This window comes from Scyliorhinus canicula, chromosome 1, assembly GCF_902713615.1.
Source record: "Scyliorhinus canicula chromosome 1, sScyCan1.1, whole genome shotgun sequence".
In the NCBI taxonomy this organism is placed as follows: domain Eukaryota; kingdom Metazoa; phylum Chordata; class Chondrichthyes; order Carcharhiniformes; family Scyliorhinidae; genus Scyliorhinus; species Scyliorhinus canicula.
In genome coordinates, this window is record NC_052146.1 from 270,562,381 (window position 1) to 270,578,814 (window position 16,434).

Below are 16,434 nucleotides of genomic sequence, written 5' to 3' on the forward strand. Positions count from 1 at the left end.
GTTATACCATCATGAGATCTGGAAGGAATATGATGTGACCCAAAGTTTGTCCAGACTTTTGATCCTTTAAAATCTTAAACAGGCATCTAACTTCTGCTTTCACGACCACTCTACTGTGCACATCCACCTGGAAAAAGCAGCTATCAGACCGGCTGACAATTGCCTTTTGGGACAGTTGACCATGATTGATCATCAGTCATCACATGTGATTTACCAGACCTGTGTGCGAAATTGGTAAGCTTGTCTAAAGCAAACGAGAAACGAAACACTTACCTCCGCTCCTGGTGCTGTTCCATATAGTGGTAGAATGACCTAATCTTGCAAGAATTCTTTCCCTAGTGTACAGCGGTGGTCAAACAACTACAACAATAAGAGAATATGGGAACTCTGGTGCGGCACTGGGAACAGGAAGGGGTAACAAGGAGGAGACCATGCCACAATGATTTTCATCCATGAAAGTGGGCATGCAGACTGTCTCTACAACACAGAAGTATTCATATCAAACGTGAACATTTGGCACGCTAAGTCTGAATTGAATCTAAATTAGTTTTAGATGTTAACTGTGAAAGTAGTCCGAGGTTAATGAGGGCCACAAATAAAGAAAGCTTTTGCTGTTGTGGCTATTTAGATTTTCTTCACAGCACAATGCGTTCTGTATTAAATTTTCTTAACTGATCTCTCTGCAAGCCATAACATGCTTGTGAGAACACGTGATGAAGAACAACACAGTTTACTGTTGAGATTTTCAACAATTTTTCCTCTCAGTTACACATCAGCATAATAAGCACTGGGAAAAGGTCAAATAAAGTTAAATGAAATGTGATGAAAAGGAAAGATTTCTACCAGCGTTCTACACAAAGCAGTGGCGAGTAGTGTAAGCCTTTCTCTTCTACCTTTCTGATGATCAAACTTTTTACCAATGAGACAGAAATCCCTGTGATAAGATATTAAAGAAGCTTAAAGATCAAAGGCAGAATCGTCCAAGCAAAATAAGGCTAATTCCATCCAAGGAACAAATTAATGCTGGTTGTAAAATGCTCGAGGTTTATATATATCTTAATATCTCCGTTTGATTTACAGTGCCTGCATCATTTGCAGGAAGGACTTTTCAAACCATTTAGTTTCAGGGTAACTCTTGCATCAAGCAGCAATTAAAAGAACAAACAGAAACTCAAAAAGAAAATGCCTGTCCCTCTTCCCCAGCAGAAAAACCAATACTTCATAATGATAAAATATAAAGGCTGATGTCAGCTTAAGTTTGAATGTGTGGTGGTAAAGATCTTGCAAGATACTGACAGAAGTGTATTTTCACTGTATAACTGAGATTTTTCTTGTCATATTAATATATTTCCTTCCTCAGGTGGCTAACTGCTTGAACTATTCCGAGCTCCACAGACCAAAAAGCAAACTCAAATTTCTCACTGCACTTGGAATTTATTTATATTCGTTCATGGGATGTGGCCATTACTGTCGATGCAACAATTTATTGCTCATTTCTAATTGCCCTTGAGATGGTGGTGGTGAGCTGCCTTCTTGGTCCGCTGTAGTCCATGTGGTGTAGGTTTTGACCCAACAACAGTGAAGAAATGGCGAAATGGTTCCAAGTTAGGATGGTGTGTGGTTTGGCAGGGAACTTGCAGGTGGAGGTGTTCCCATGCATTTCCTGACCTTGTCCTTCTAGATGATAGAATTGCAGGTTTGGAATAGTTTGTCGATAGCATCTTGGTGAGTTTATAATAATCTTTATTATTGTCACAAGTAGGCTTACATTTACACTGCAATGAAGTTACTGTGAAAATTCCCTATTCGCCACACTCCGGCGCCTGTTCGGGTACACAGAGGGAGCACGCCCTTTGGGACCTGGGGGAGGAAACTGGAGCACCCGGAGGAAACCCACGCAGACACAGGTAGAACGTGCAGACACCGCTCAGACAGTGACCCAAGCCGGAATTGAACCCAGGTCCCTGGTGCTGTGAAGCAACAGTGCTAACCACTATGAGTTACTGCAGATGGTATACCTGCTGCTATTGTTCATTGGTGGTGGAGGGAGTGAATATTTAGGATAGTGGATGGAGTGACAATCAAGCGGGCTGTTTGCCACCTGCAATGTATCAAACTTCTTTAGTGTTATTGGAGCTGCCCTCATCCAGACAAGTGTAAAGTATTCCATCACACTCCTGACTTGCGCTTTGTCGATGGCGAACAGGCTTTGGGGAGTCAGGCTGAGTTGAGTTGCACATCACAGAATTCCCATTTTCTGAAATGCTCTTGTAACCACAATGTTTGTATGCCTGGACAAGTTCAATTTCTAGTCAATGGTAAACCTCAGGATGTTGATGGGGGAATTCAGTGATGGTAATGCCATTGAATGTCAAGAGGGGATGGTTGGATTCTCTCTTGTTGGAGATGATAATTTCCTGGCCATTGTGTGGTGTAAATGTTACTTGTCACCTATCAGCCCAAAGCTGGATTTTGTCCAGGTCTTGCTGCATATGGATATGGACTGCTTCAGTATCTGAGGAGTTGCAACTGGTGCTGAACACAGTGCAATCGTTAGTGAATATCCCTACCGCTGACCTTATGATGAAGCAGCTGAAGATGGTTGGTCCTTGGACACTACCCTGAGGAATTCCTGCAGTGATGTTCTGGAACTGAGATGATTGACTTCCAACAACCAGAACCATCTTCCTTCGTGTTAGGTATGACATCAACCAGTGGAGAGTTTTGCCCCTAATTCCCATCGACTCCAGTTTTGCTTAGGTTCCTTGACGCCATATTTGTTCAAATGCTGCTTTTATGTCAAGGGCAGTTACTCTCAGCCCATGCTTTGAGTTCAGTTCTTTTGTCCATGTTTGCATGAAGGCTGCAATGAGATCAGGAGTAGAATGGTCCTGGCGGAACCCATTGAGCAGACTATTGCTGAGTAAAGTGCCACTTGACAGCACTTTAGACAACACCACAACATCATTCATCACTTTGCTGATGGTTGAGAGCAGACTGATGGGGCTGTAATTGGCTGATTGTATTTGTCCTGCTTCTTGTGTACAGGACATACCTGGACAATTTTCCACATTAATAGATAGATACCAGTGTTACAGCTACACTGGAACAACCTGGCTAAGGGTGTGGCAAGTTCTGGAGCGTAACTTTTCAGTATGATTGCTGGAATATTATCAGGCCTTTAGTCTTTTCAGTGTACAAAATGAATCTAGATATCTTTAACAGTCCTTAAGGAATGCTGATTATAATTTGCCCTGCTCTTTGAAAATTATTTCTCATTTACTTCCTAAGCTAACTGATGGGAACGATCCTGGAAACCAAGTGAGCAGACTTTCATAGTCGATCGGGCACAGAAGGAGGCCTTTTGGCCCATGAAAGCCATATTGGTTCTTTGTGGAGATGCAGCATGACTTCCCTACTTTTATACTCCACCCCTCTTTCAATAAAAGCCAACATTCTATATGCCTTCCAAATTAACTTGTTCTATCTGCATGCGGACTTATTGTGATTCATATATGAGGACACTTAGATCACTCTGGACCACCGTATTCTGTAATCTCTTTCTATTTAAATAACATTCAGCTTTTCCACTCTTCCTGCCAAAGTGAACTTCATATTTTCCAACATTACACCCCATCTGCTAAATTCTACCCCATTCACTTAACATTTCCATCTACTTTGCACACTCTGTCCTCGCACAACTTTCAGTCCTACCTATCTTTGTATTATGAAGAAATGTGGCGACTATACATCATGCCACTTCATCCAAGTCATTAAATAGATTGTAATAATTGAGGCCCCAGCACAGACCCCTGTGGCACCCCACTATCCCAGTTTGCCAACCTAAAAATAACCCATTTTCCGCCACACTCTGTTTTCTGTTTGTTAACCAATCCACTATTCATACTCATATATTACACCCAACACCAAGAGTATCTTGTGTAGTAAATCTTTATGTGGCACCTTATCGAATGCCTTGCGGAAAAGAAAATACAACACATCTACTGATTTCCATCCATTCACACTGCTTATTACATCCTGAAAGAACTGGAATGAATTTGTCAAACATGATTTCCCTTTCATAAAACCGGTTTGATTGTATTAAAATTTTCCAATTCTTTTGCTCTGAAATCCTTATTAATGGATTCCAGCATTTTCCAAGCGACAACTGTTGGGTTAAATGGTCATCGTTTCCTGCGTTCTGTCTCCCTCCATTCTCCATCAACTGTGGCTGCTGGATGCTCCATGCTTAACTAAGGCGCCGGAATGTGGCGACTAGGGGCTTTTCACAGTAACTTCATTTATTATTATTTTGCTTTGATTTGAATGTTTTACACCAGCACTGCTGAACAGATCATACCACTCTTTTAAACTAGCTAAGGCAACACTTGTGGTAGTATCACAATAAAATACATTTTTATCCACGTCACTTGGGACTCAGGCTACTGATTTCAGATGAGAGCTAGCTGAATAAAGGAGATCTTTTGAAAATCAGACTTGGCTTCCACCCTGACATCATATTTCACCTGCTCAGGGACTAAACTAGTTTTCTTTAGTCTTTGTCTTCCCAAAACTCTTCTTTTTGACATGTTCCCAGTGTAAATTAGTAGTTTTGCATATTTAATTGTAAATTATGAAACAGGTTTCTGTTTTATAATAAACAGTGACTAATGCTCTCAAATCTTGGGTTTATTTTACTGTATACATTTACTTTATGAATATTTGTCATCTAATATGTGCCTATTTTGAATTATTATTAATTTTTAAATTTATGTTTATGTAGCGCTTTTCAAGTCCTCTGGATATCCTGAAATCATTCATAGCTAATTAGCTACGTTTGAAGTGATTAAATAGAAAACTTCACAGAGCAAGCTCCCACAAATGGTAATGAGGTAAATGATCAGATACACAGTTTTGTTGGTTTTCATTGAGAGAGAGAAGTTGGCAAACTCCCTGCTCCCCTGCTTTTTTTCAAGCAATGCCAAGGATCACTCCTGCTGAGGAGATGCAGCATCAGACTCTAGTCAAACTCGAATCCCAGCAGCCTATTGTCTTTTTCAGATTGCCTTTTATCATAATTAAAATCCCACTAATGCTTCATTCCTCCCAGGATATTCCATTTTTAATGGATCCCAATGTATACTCAAGGAAAGATAAGATGGTCAAAAACAATTCTGCAAGCTTGAAATTGTAAGAGTTCATTTACATTAATAATGATAGAACTACCAAGAACATAGAAGCCTATGAGGTTGATTTGATACAGTCTCATTTTTCTGTCTTTCGTCCCAAACTAACCTCATATATCTATTTTCTCCCCAGATGAACCAATTTTCCTGTCGCTTCCGCAGACACTTTTATATTTTAAGTTATTAGTCAGTACCTTTTCAAATGCTCTAATCAGTTGATTATTGATCAGTAATTACTGCATCTAAATTTCCTCTAACCTTCCTTTTTATCTATCTAATGTTTACCATAAGATCATGACATTTTGGGCTGAATTATACAACATAAAAATAATCTACCTTCTAATTTCAAGGATGATGAGCTTTCAGGGCGCACTGGCTATTGCTGTTTCCCTATCATTAGAGTAATACTCAGATTTATAATACAAAATGTAACCCTTACTGTATAACTTGGGATGCAGAGGGCATTACCTCAAGGGCATCGTACTCTCTGAATTTGTTTGCAGTGTGTGGGCGATCACTTAAAATGTACGTGTCCCTTAAATTATTTAGCGTGGCTGCATATATGCGGTAACTTAAGGGTTAACTTGTTGGGACCTGCGTGGAAATGTTTGGGCCATGGCCAAGCAGTTTAGAGGGAGAATTGCTCAGGAGCCAATTTTGTTCTTCATCTCCAGATATAAAGACAGCTTGCCAGCACATGGGATGGCTGACATCAACATTGTTTGCTATCAGGTGTAATACCATACTATGGTTGTGGACGAAGTGAACTCTCAGCTCACACTGTACGTGTCACTGATGTGGGGCGGCATTCCCCTACCCGGCGTGACGGAGGGTGCCGGCGTAGGGGAGTAGCGCCAACCACTCAGGGGTCGGGCCTCCCCAAAGGTGGGGTCTCCCCACCTTTGGGGGCCAGCCCCGCGCCGGAGCGGTTTGCACCAGAAGACTGGCGCAAAAAACCGGCGCCCCCGGCAGCGGGGCTGGCCGAAAGGCTATCGCCGGTCGGCGCATGCGCCGGCAGTGACATCAGCGGCAGGTGGCCGCTGACGTCACTGCCGGCGCATGCGCGATGTGGGGTTCTCTTCCGCTTCCACCATGGCGAAGGCCATGGCGGCCGCGGAGGAGAAATAGTGCACCCAGGGCACTGGCCCGGAGTCTGAGCGGGGGGCCCCGATCGCGGGCCAGGCCACCGTGGGGGCACCCCCCGGGGTTCGATCGCCCCCCCGCCAGGACCCCGGGGCCCGCTCGCGCCGCTGATCCCACCATTCCAGAGGTGGTTCAAACCTCGGCGGCGGGAGAGGCCTCCCAGCGGCGGGACTTCGGCCCATCCGGGCCGGAGAATCACCGCAGGGGCCTCTCCGATCAGAGTGGCGAGATTCCCGCCACTGCCACTTCCCGGGTGGCGGAGAATCTCTGCCATGGCAGGGGCGGGATTTTCGGCGGCCCCAGGCGATTCTCCGACCCTGCTGGGGGTCGGAGAATTTCGCCCATGATCTTTAAATTGGCGTTCGATTCAGATTTTCTCTGCCATCTCAGTAATTGAATGGGCTCAAATCGCAGGTGTGTAAAGCTTCTCTGCATCAACAAGTTTCCCTGCAACATAAATTCTGTCAGATTGCAGAACCACTTCCAGAATGTCTTATGGTTTTAAGTCACAGATTGTGTGTCGAGTCAAAGAAGAATGTGTGCATGAAATATTTTCACTTTCACTCCTGTATTGTGTCCAGAATGCTGGATTAAAGAGGGATGGAAGTTATGTTCAGCTGTTTGGCGAGACCCCCTCTGTAGTACTGCATTTAGTTCTGAGCACCACACTGCACTGTCAGAAGGAGATGTTGACCTTGAACCGGGCTTCACCAGACTGATATAGCAGCTAAAAGGCTTAAATAATGAGAATAGGTTTCAGACGGTAGACTTGTGTTCTCCTAAATATAAAGGTTAAGGCGGTATTTAATTGAGGTGGTTGAGATCATGAATGGATTTGATAGAGTAGATAGAAGCTATTTCCTCTGGTGTAGAGATCCAGAATAGGCACAAACTTAAAATCAGAGCTCAGCCAATCGGGAATGACAACAGGAAGCATTCTTTCACACACATACAGTAGTGGACATCTGGAATTCTCCTACCAAAAATGCTGTTGATGCTAGGTCAAATTAAAATGTCAAAACTGAGGTTGATACCGACTTTTGTTAGCCTGGGGTACAACGTGTTACAAAATGAAGGTTAATGGACTGAAGGTACAGATCAGTTATAATCTAACTTGAGTTGTGGAACAGCCTCAGAAGGCTGAATGGATGCTCTTATGTCAAAGATGTGTAATCAAGCAGATCCTACGATAATCCTGGCCAAAAGCATACATGTTGCTGACAGAACCCCTTTTTCCGCTGATTCGGGGATTGCCCTAATTGCCTTGGTTTAACAAAGCATCTAAATAAAATAAAATAAACCTTTTCTTTTAAAAGGTCATTTCCATCAACACATTGTTTTTTAATTGCAATGTTTAGAATATCATTAAACAATAGGGCTTTGCAGACAGCTGGGGCCATTGACAGAGTGTCAAGGTGGGGAGGTCTATAATGGTGTCCATTCAGCACAACGTTTCCAGGATTTGCTGAGGAATAGAATCAGAATGTGGGACAATGCAGCCAGAAGCATTTTGTAAACCGTCAAATAACTTGTCAGTAATTATCTGGGACCCACACTGTTCACTATACCTTTGAATGACAGGGAGAAAGTTTAGGAGCTAAAGTGGATACCGCTGGAAAACAGGGGCACTGATCATGATTAACCTGCACCTTTTGGATGTAATGCAGGAGGCATGACGTGCTCATGCTGCCAGCGCAGTATTATGATTGCCACAGGCACTCAGTACTAAAATCAGGGTTAACCCGCTGCATGCATCGGCAGGGGTCCAAAGTCAATACTTAGACAAAACTGAATCTCTTAAAGGGGTGTCGCATTGCAGTTAAAGCAGATTTGAGAGCACTATGGGAGCTGAATATGACCAAGAAAAGAGAGAACAATGGTTGGGCATGGAACTATGCGGCACCCAGCTTTTCCGGTGCTGAACTGCACATCCCGGGAGCAGGAGGTAAAAAGCAGGAAAGTGGTTGTACAGATGCCAGTCACATGGTGAAAAAGCAGTAGGATCACATAGCTATGTAGATTAATGCCACATGTCTAGCCTCAAGGGCCTGGATGAAAAGTCACCAGGATGTTTAAGGACCGTATCTTCATATGCCATATCCTACCTAATGCACCACAAGCCTCAGTGGCTGCTCAAATAACCAGAGCACCTCCCAAACCCACACACTTTATTACTTAGAAGAACACCTCAGAAGGCTCATGGGCGCACTGCCACCTGCAATTTCCTCTCCAAGACACACACCATCATGACTCAGAAATATATGACTGTTCCTTCATTGTCGCTGATTCAAAGTCCTGGGAGTCCCTCCCAAACAGCACTCTGGGTATACCAACACTGCACAAACTGCAGTTGTTCACCAACGCCACAAGAGCAATTAGGAATAGATAATAATTACTGGCCTTATCAGAAATGCTGACAACCCATGAATGGGAGAAAATAAAATCACCATCATCCGCTGGCCACCAATCTCTATCAGTTGGGACTCATATCTGATTGCACATGCTTCACCTCAAGCTCACACATTTAGCACCGTTGAAACGCTTACACCCACACCACACAGCCTGCGCACATATCCAGCTTTTCAACTGTGACCATAAGAAATTAGGAACAGGACTCAGCTGTTTGGCCCCTCGAGACTGCTCCACCATTCAATAGGATCATGGCTGATCCGACATTCCTCACGTTCACTTTCCTGCCCTTTCCCCATAACCCTTGATTCCCTTTTAGTTCAGGAATCTATGTATCTCAGACTTAAATATACGCAAGGAGTCTGCCCGCACAGCTCTGTCTGTCAAGGAGTGGCAAAGACTCAGAACATTTAGAGAAGAAATTGTTCCTCATATCAGTCTTTAAATTTTATTGTGAGATTAACCCCCTGGTCCTAGACCCTCCCATGAGGGGAAACATCCTTTCAGCATTTACCTTGCCAAACCCTTTAAGAATCCTATATGCTTCAATTAGATCACCTCTCATTCTTTGAAGTTCCAATGAGTAGAATCCCAACCTGTTTCACCTTTTCCTCATCAGACAATCATCCTAATGAACCTTCCCTGAAGCTCCTTCAGCGAAACAATGGGCGGGTTTCTCCGTCCCGCCGCACCAGATTTGTGGTGCGGCACGCGGTCAGGATTCCCCGTTTCGCCGGCTGGTCAGTGGGGTTTCCCAGTGTGGGGTAGCCACGTGCCGTCAGGAAACCCCCTGGGCTGCCGGCAAAATGGAGCACCCCGCCGGCGGAGAATCCAGCCCAATATCTTTCCTCAAATAAGGGGACCAAACCTGCTCACAGTACTCCAGATGCGGTCCCACCAGTATCTTGTGACAACCATATTACCCAAACATTACCCAATCAGAAGACACTGATTTGATTGGCAAATGAAGCAAAGGAAACATAATGAAAAACTTTTCTACACATCATATAGTTGGGATCTGGAATGCACTACCTACGAGTGTGGTAAGGCAGGTTCAATGAGGCATTCGAAAAGGAATTGGATTATTATCTGTAAAGGAAAATGTGCATGGCTATGGGGAAAATAAAGGGAAATGATACTAAATCAATTCCTCCTGCAGCGGGCCCGCTGAGACACAATGAGCCAACTGCCTCCTTCTGTACTGTAATCTTGCTATGGTTCTACATTGCTCAACATTCATTGGCATGCAGCATAGCGGCGCAGTGGCACAATGGTTAGCACTGCTGTCTTATAGCGCCAGAGACCCAGATTTGATTCCCACATTGGGTGACTGTCTGTGGAGAGTTTCCTCCGAGTTTTCGGGTTTCCTCCCACAGTCCAAAGATGAGCAGGTTAGGTGGATTAGACATGCTAAATTGACCCGTTGGGTGAGCTTATAGACTGGGCATAGGGCCTAGGTTGGGTGGTCTTTCAAAGAGTCGGTGCAGACTCGATGGGCCAAATGGCCTTTTTCAATACTGTAGGGATTTTATGCTTCTCTGCCCATTGCAGAAGGTGGTGCACAGCCAGACGCAGCAAGAACTAACTGCAGGGAGAGAGACTTCCCTGTATGTTCCATTGCCCATGGGTGAGATGGTTCAGGCCAATGTTGGAAGGGCCATTGCATAGAACATGGTCAGCAACAGAACTGAAACCATTGAAGATAGCTGTATCCTCATACTTAATCTTCCTTTTTCATCCCACTTTACTCCCATCCTGCTATCTCGGGGCAGCATGGTGTCATTGCGGATAGCACAATTGCTTCACAGCTCCAGGGTCCCAGGTTCAATTCCGGCTTGGGTCACTGTCTGTGCGGAGTCTGCACATCCTCCCCGTGTTGTGTGTGGGTTTCCCCCGGGTGCTCCGGTTTCCTCCCACAGTCCAAAGATGTGCAGGTTAGGTGGATTGGCCATGATAAATTGCCCTTAGTGTCCAAAATTGCCCTTAAGTGTTGGGTGGGGTTACTAGGCTATGGGGATAGGGTTGAGGTGTTGACCTTGGGTAGGGTGCTCTTTCCAAGAGCCGGTGCAGACTCGATGGGCCGAATGGCCTCCTTCTGCACTGTAAATTCTATGATAATCTCTTCTGCTTTGCAAGCTGAAGATGGTGTGAACATGCAATTCTTTACTTTCCCCTCTCCCCTCACCACAACCTTTCCTGACAGTGGAGAAACAAAAAGAAGTCAGTTGTAATGGAAAAGGAAAGACCCTTCAGCCCTCATTCCTCACCCAGCCCCGTGCCAAGGTTGCCTCCTCAACTACCCCATGGCCACTCACCCACACCCTATGTCTCCTTATCCGCACATGCCAAGCTATACTCCCCCTCCACACCCAATGTCCCTTATATGCCTATGCCAAGCCACAGAACTTCCATGTCCACTGTATAAAACCAATGACTCAATAATGATAACAATAGGTTTTTAAAAAGCTTTAAAAAACAGTAATTCACTGGTAACTTTCCACTTCCTTGAAAAAAAAACTAATTTTTTCTACAGCACAATACGATTACCAATCGTCCAGACCATTTAAAGTATCAATAGCAGAAACAACAAGCACATCATCAAGTACTCTTGGCTGAGAGCCCATAAATTCATTAGAGTACTGAAACACCTGTGACACTCAGAGAAAACATTAGTTGATTGATAGCTCTAGCTTTCACTCCAGGCCCGAATGCTCATGACTCATGACCCAAACCAGTCTGCACCTTTAAGAGGCCGCCTTTTCGTCCCTCCCAAGGAGTTTCCCGAACTCCATTAAATTGTAGCCACGAGAGTGGACTTTATTGGCAAGGAGGGCATGTGTCTTTTAACATTTGAGTTTGCGGTTTAATGTAGCCAGTTAGTGGAACTTTTTCTCTCTGTTTCATTTGCAACAACGTTGTAAAAAGCTGACAGTGCATGGGGGATTTTGTCTCGCAAAGGAAAGGAAAACATCTTGTTTACTGTCTTGCCCATGAATCCTGCAATACACATACTGATTTCCACTGATCACAAGACAATTTTGACTTTACTTTCAACAGACATATTCCACCTGTCAATAAAGGGGGCTTACCGTAATAGAAGCTTAAGTTTTATTGCAAAAACTGAGGTACAGCTGGGCTGGAGAACCAGGTTTTGCAACTGGATCCAAAGCAGCCAATCTGGACTTGGTCGGAGTGTATTATATATTTTTGACATGCATCATGCAGCTACATGTAAATGTGCACACGCAACACACAAACCTATAAGGAATGTTATTATGATTATGCCATGAGATTATACAAGTTAGGGCAGTCGTTTTTTGTTCAGTACATACTTTTGCTAATTACTTCACTAGTGTAGTTTCGTTTGCATAGGAATGTCTGAGGCTATTAATTGAAAATTGGGTGACACTGGTAAACAAATGGGAGAGAATGTATGGGAAATTAAGAAAGGTGTGGTCACAGGGGGTTTTTGAAGGTGGGGAGTGGTAGCCAGGTAGAAAGGCTCAGGGAGTTTTAAAGTGAAGGGCATTATTGCTGGCACTTTGCATTGATCATCGAGTGGATGGGAGAAGACGCCAATTGGACCAGAGTTGGAACAGTGGAGAATGCGTGCTGAAGTAAGGTGGAAGAAATATCAGGGTTAGGCTGGAGTAGTATTGCCCCTCTATGATCCTATGGTCTCTCATACCCTCCATACCAATCTGTGTCCCTCTACCCACCCAGTGGTCCCTCATATCCTTCATGCCAAATGGGATAGCATGGCCCCTTTAAGGTTCCATGGACTATGTGACTGGCTCAGGGCCAATCACACAGGAGCTCGCAAAGTCAGGCCAAAAGGGAGCTTGCTCGGGGCCCTGGTAGCAGGACCCTGGGCAGTGTGGACCAGGGTGCCGAAATGTTAAGACCTGTTGTATAGTGTTCTGTGCTTGTTAATTAACTGCCTTTGCCTTTCATCAATAAACCCCTTTGTTAACCACTCAAAGCCTCCAGAGTATGTCTTGAACCACCAAATTGGCGATGAGGTAAAGGTTTTCAATCGTAGCTGACAGTAATTGTGAATTGAAGGGGGAAGGGAGGAATAGTTGAGAAAGTAGAGAAGCTCCAACGAGACTCGGAATTATTCAAACCATGGGCGAAATTCTCCGACCCCTAGCAGGGTCGGAGAATCGCCTGGGGCCGCGGAAAATCCCGCCCCCGCCATGGCAGAGATTCTCCGCCACCCGGGGAGTGGCGGTGGCGGGAATCTCGCCACTCCGATCGGAGAGGCCCCTGCGGTGATTCTCCGGCCCAGGATGGGCTGAAGTCCCGCCGCTGGGAGGCCTCTCCCGCCGCCGAGGTTTGAACCACCTCTGGAACGGTGGGATCAGCGGCGTGAACGGGCCCCGGGGTCCTGGGGGGGCGGGGGGGGCAATCGAACCCCGGGGGGTGCCCCCACGGTGGCCTGGCCTGCGATCGGGGCCCCCCGCTCAGACTCCGGGCCAGTTCTCTGGGTGCACTATTTTCCTCCGCGGCCGCCACGGCCTTCGCCATGGCGGAAGTGGAAGAGAACCCCACATCGCGCATGCGCCGGCAGTGACGTCAGCGGCCAGCGGCCATATCCTTGGAGGCACCCGACTCGAAGACTTTTGACCCGATATCCAATGTTATACGTTTAACTTCTGCAGTGAGGGACCATGAAAGCTCTGTCTCAGCCTTCATAGCCAGGCTTCACTTGCTGAGCACTGTAAGTTCTAGACCACATTCAGCGACATGTGCAATTAGCTGGTTTGTGGGATGGATAACCTTAAGATCCAGATGAAGCACCTGGCAGCGACCACAATTATGTTGGAAAAAGCAATTATGATGGCTCTGGCAATGGAGTGCGCTTAAAAAGGCTCCACTGAGCTTCAAAGCATGATTGAAGGGGAGGTTAACCAGATATGGGGCAATATGACCACAAGGTCTGCAGCAGGATCAACAAGCACAGTGCAGAACCAGACGGTCCTTGCCACAGGACTGGAACCCAAGAAGTGGGAAGGAGCCAGGGCGTCAACCCAATTCCGAAGTGGACTGCTATCGTTGTCGGGGAGGCTATCCCCTGAAGACCAGTTTGGGAGTTTGTGTGCTTCCAATACAACCAAATATGTAGCCACATGAGGCAAAGCATGCCAATGCAAAAACAAACATCAGCAGCATTCCACAGCACCATTGACCATAATGGAGAAGAACTCTGAAGAAGAGCATGCAATGTATTGGTTGAATGCAGTCCAATTGAATAAGGTGGCACCAACTGTCATTGTCTTAAGGGTAAATAGTAGACCCCTTAAAATGGAAGCCGGCACCGGGCTTTGGTGATCGTAGTGGGTGAGCAGACATCCCAATATCTTCGTGAGAAACATAGGGCGGGATACTCTGACCCCCGTCGGGTCGGAGAAGCCCCAGGGGATGGCGTGAATGCTGACCCGTCGCTCAATGCCAGCTGGTGGATTCTCCGGCGCCGGTTTGCGGGTTGCACCCCCCCCCCCCCCCCCCCCCCCCCCGGCAATTCGTCAGGCCCCGATGGGCCGGGTGGCCACCCGTTTTCGGCCAGTCCCTGCTGCCGTGAAATGGACATGGTCCATCACAGCGGGACCTGGTTTGTTGGCCATCTAGCGGGGGGATACGGCTCCAGGGCGGGAGGGAGGAGGCCCCCACAGTGGGCTGGCCCGCGATCGGGGCCCACCGATCTGCGGGCGGGCCTGTGCCATGGGGGCACTCTTTCCCTCCACGCCGGCCTCTGTAGGGCTCCGCCATGGCTGGCGCGCAGAAGAACCCCCCTGCGCATGCGCAGGAACACGCCGGCGATTCTGCGCATGTGCCAGAACACGCTGGCGATCCTGCGCATGCGCGGGATGAGAGCGGCCCTTCGGCGCCGGTTGGCATGGCGCCAACCCTTCCGGCACTGGCCTAGCCACTGGAAGTGTGAGGATTCCACAACTTCTGGGTGGCCCGACGCTGGAGTGGATGGCGCCGGCGTAGGGCCATCCCGCCAATTGCAGGAGAATCCCGCCCATAGACTTTAAGCTTGAAGAATATCATAGCCAAACTTTCTACACGTACAGGCGAAATTCTGAAGATCCTCAGAACAGACAATACCCCAGTGGCCTACAAAGAGCAGGAGCCCAATCTACCTTTGGTTGTCATCAAAGGACATAGACCCAGTCTGTTGGGATGAGGCTGGTTACAGAAGATTAAACTCAATTGACTGGAAACGGTCAAAATATCTAACGGGGTCCTCCAAGGTGCCTTAAAGAGGTATGAAGGTGTTTCCACAAGAAATTTGGCCAGATAAAGGGTGTCAAAGCCTTTATATATGTTAATCCGGATTCAATGCCCAAGTTCTTCAGAGCCAGGCCGGTGCCATTTGCATTGCATCAGAATGTTGAAGCAGAACTAAAGTGATTGGAAGAACTGGGTATAATCAAGCTGGTCCAGTTTTCCAGAGTGGGAGGCACCGATAGTCGCTGTCCTTAAACCTAGTCGTTCGATAAGGATTTGTTGGACTATAAGATGACAATAAATCAAGCTGCCTAGGTTGATCGATATCCTGTTTCCCGAATTGATGATTCCTATGCTAAGCTGGAAGAAGGGGCCTCGTCTATTAACTTGGAGTATAGTGTTCAATTCTGGTTGCCTCACTACCAGAAGGATGTGGAAGATTTAGAGAGGGTGCAGAAGAGATTTACCAGGATGTTGCCTGGTATGGAGGGCATTAGCTATGAGGAGCGGTTGAATAAACTCGGTTTGTTCTCACTGGAACGACGGAGGTTGAGGGGTGACCTGATAGAGGTCTACAAAATTATGAGGGGCATAGACAGAGTGGATAGTCAGAGGCTTTTCCCCAGGGTAGAGGGGTCAATTACTAGGGGGCGTAGGTTTAAGGTGCGAGGGGCAAGTTTTCGAGTAGATGTACGAGGCAAGTTTTTTACACAGAGGGTAGTGGGTGACTGGAACCCGCTGCTAGAGGAGGTGGTGGAAGCAGGGACGATAGTGACGTTTAAGGGGCATCTTGACAAATACATGAATAGGATGGGAATAGAGGGATATGGACCCAGGAAGTGTAGAAGATTGTAGTTTAGTCGGGCAGCATGGTCGGCACTGGCTTGGAGGGCCGACGGGCCTGTTCCTGTGCTGTACTTTTCTTTGTTCTTTGTTCTGTTCAAAATTGGATCTCAGTCACGTCTACCCGCAACTAGGGCTGGATGAGGAGTCTCAGAGGTTTGCTAGAATCAACACTCACAAATGTCTCATCCAGTATACCAGACTGCCGTTGAGAATCACTTCAGCCTGCGCTACCTTCTAGCGCACGATGGAAAATCTCCTCCAGGAAATTCCCAAACTGATGATTTTCCATGATGACGTGGTAATCACCGGCACCAAACCAGAAGAACACATGGCCAGACTAGAGGAAGTATAAAAAGGTTTGTGATGCAGGAGTCTGCCTAAAACGCAAAAAAAAATACTTTTCGTGCCTCAGAGGTGACATACCTTGGATTCTGCACTGCTGCAACAGGGTTGCACCCCCTGGAGAAACGTTCAAGGCCATAGATATATTCCTCCACTCAAAAATGTCACTAAACTTAAATCCTTCCTCAGTATAGTCAAATATTATGGAAGGTTTATTCTGAATTTAGCCACAACATTGGCAGCATTACATCTGCTTTTAAAGAATAATCAG

The 16,434-nt window shown here is 46.2% G+C and overlaps 1 protein-coding gene across 2 annotated transcripts in view; it reads right to left on the reverse strand.

Annotated features, from left to right (window-relative positions):
• The window catches only part of prkcea (protein kinase C, epsilon a), a 697,348-nt gene that overhangs the window by 109,186 nt on the left and 571,728 nt on the right, over positions 1–16,434 (reverse strand). The window lies entirely within an intron of this gene.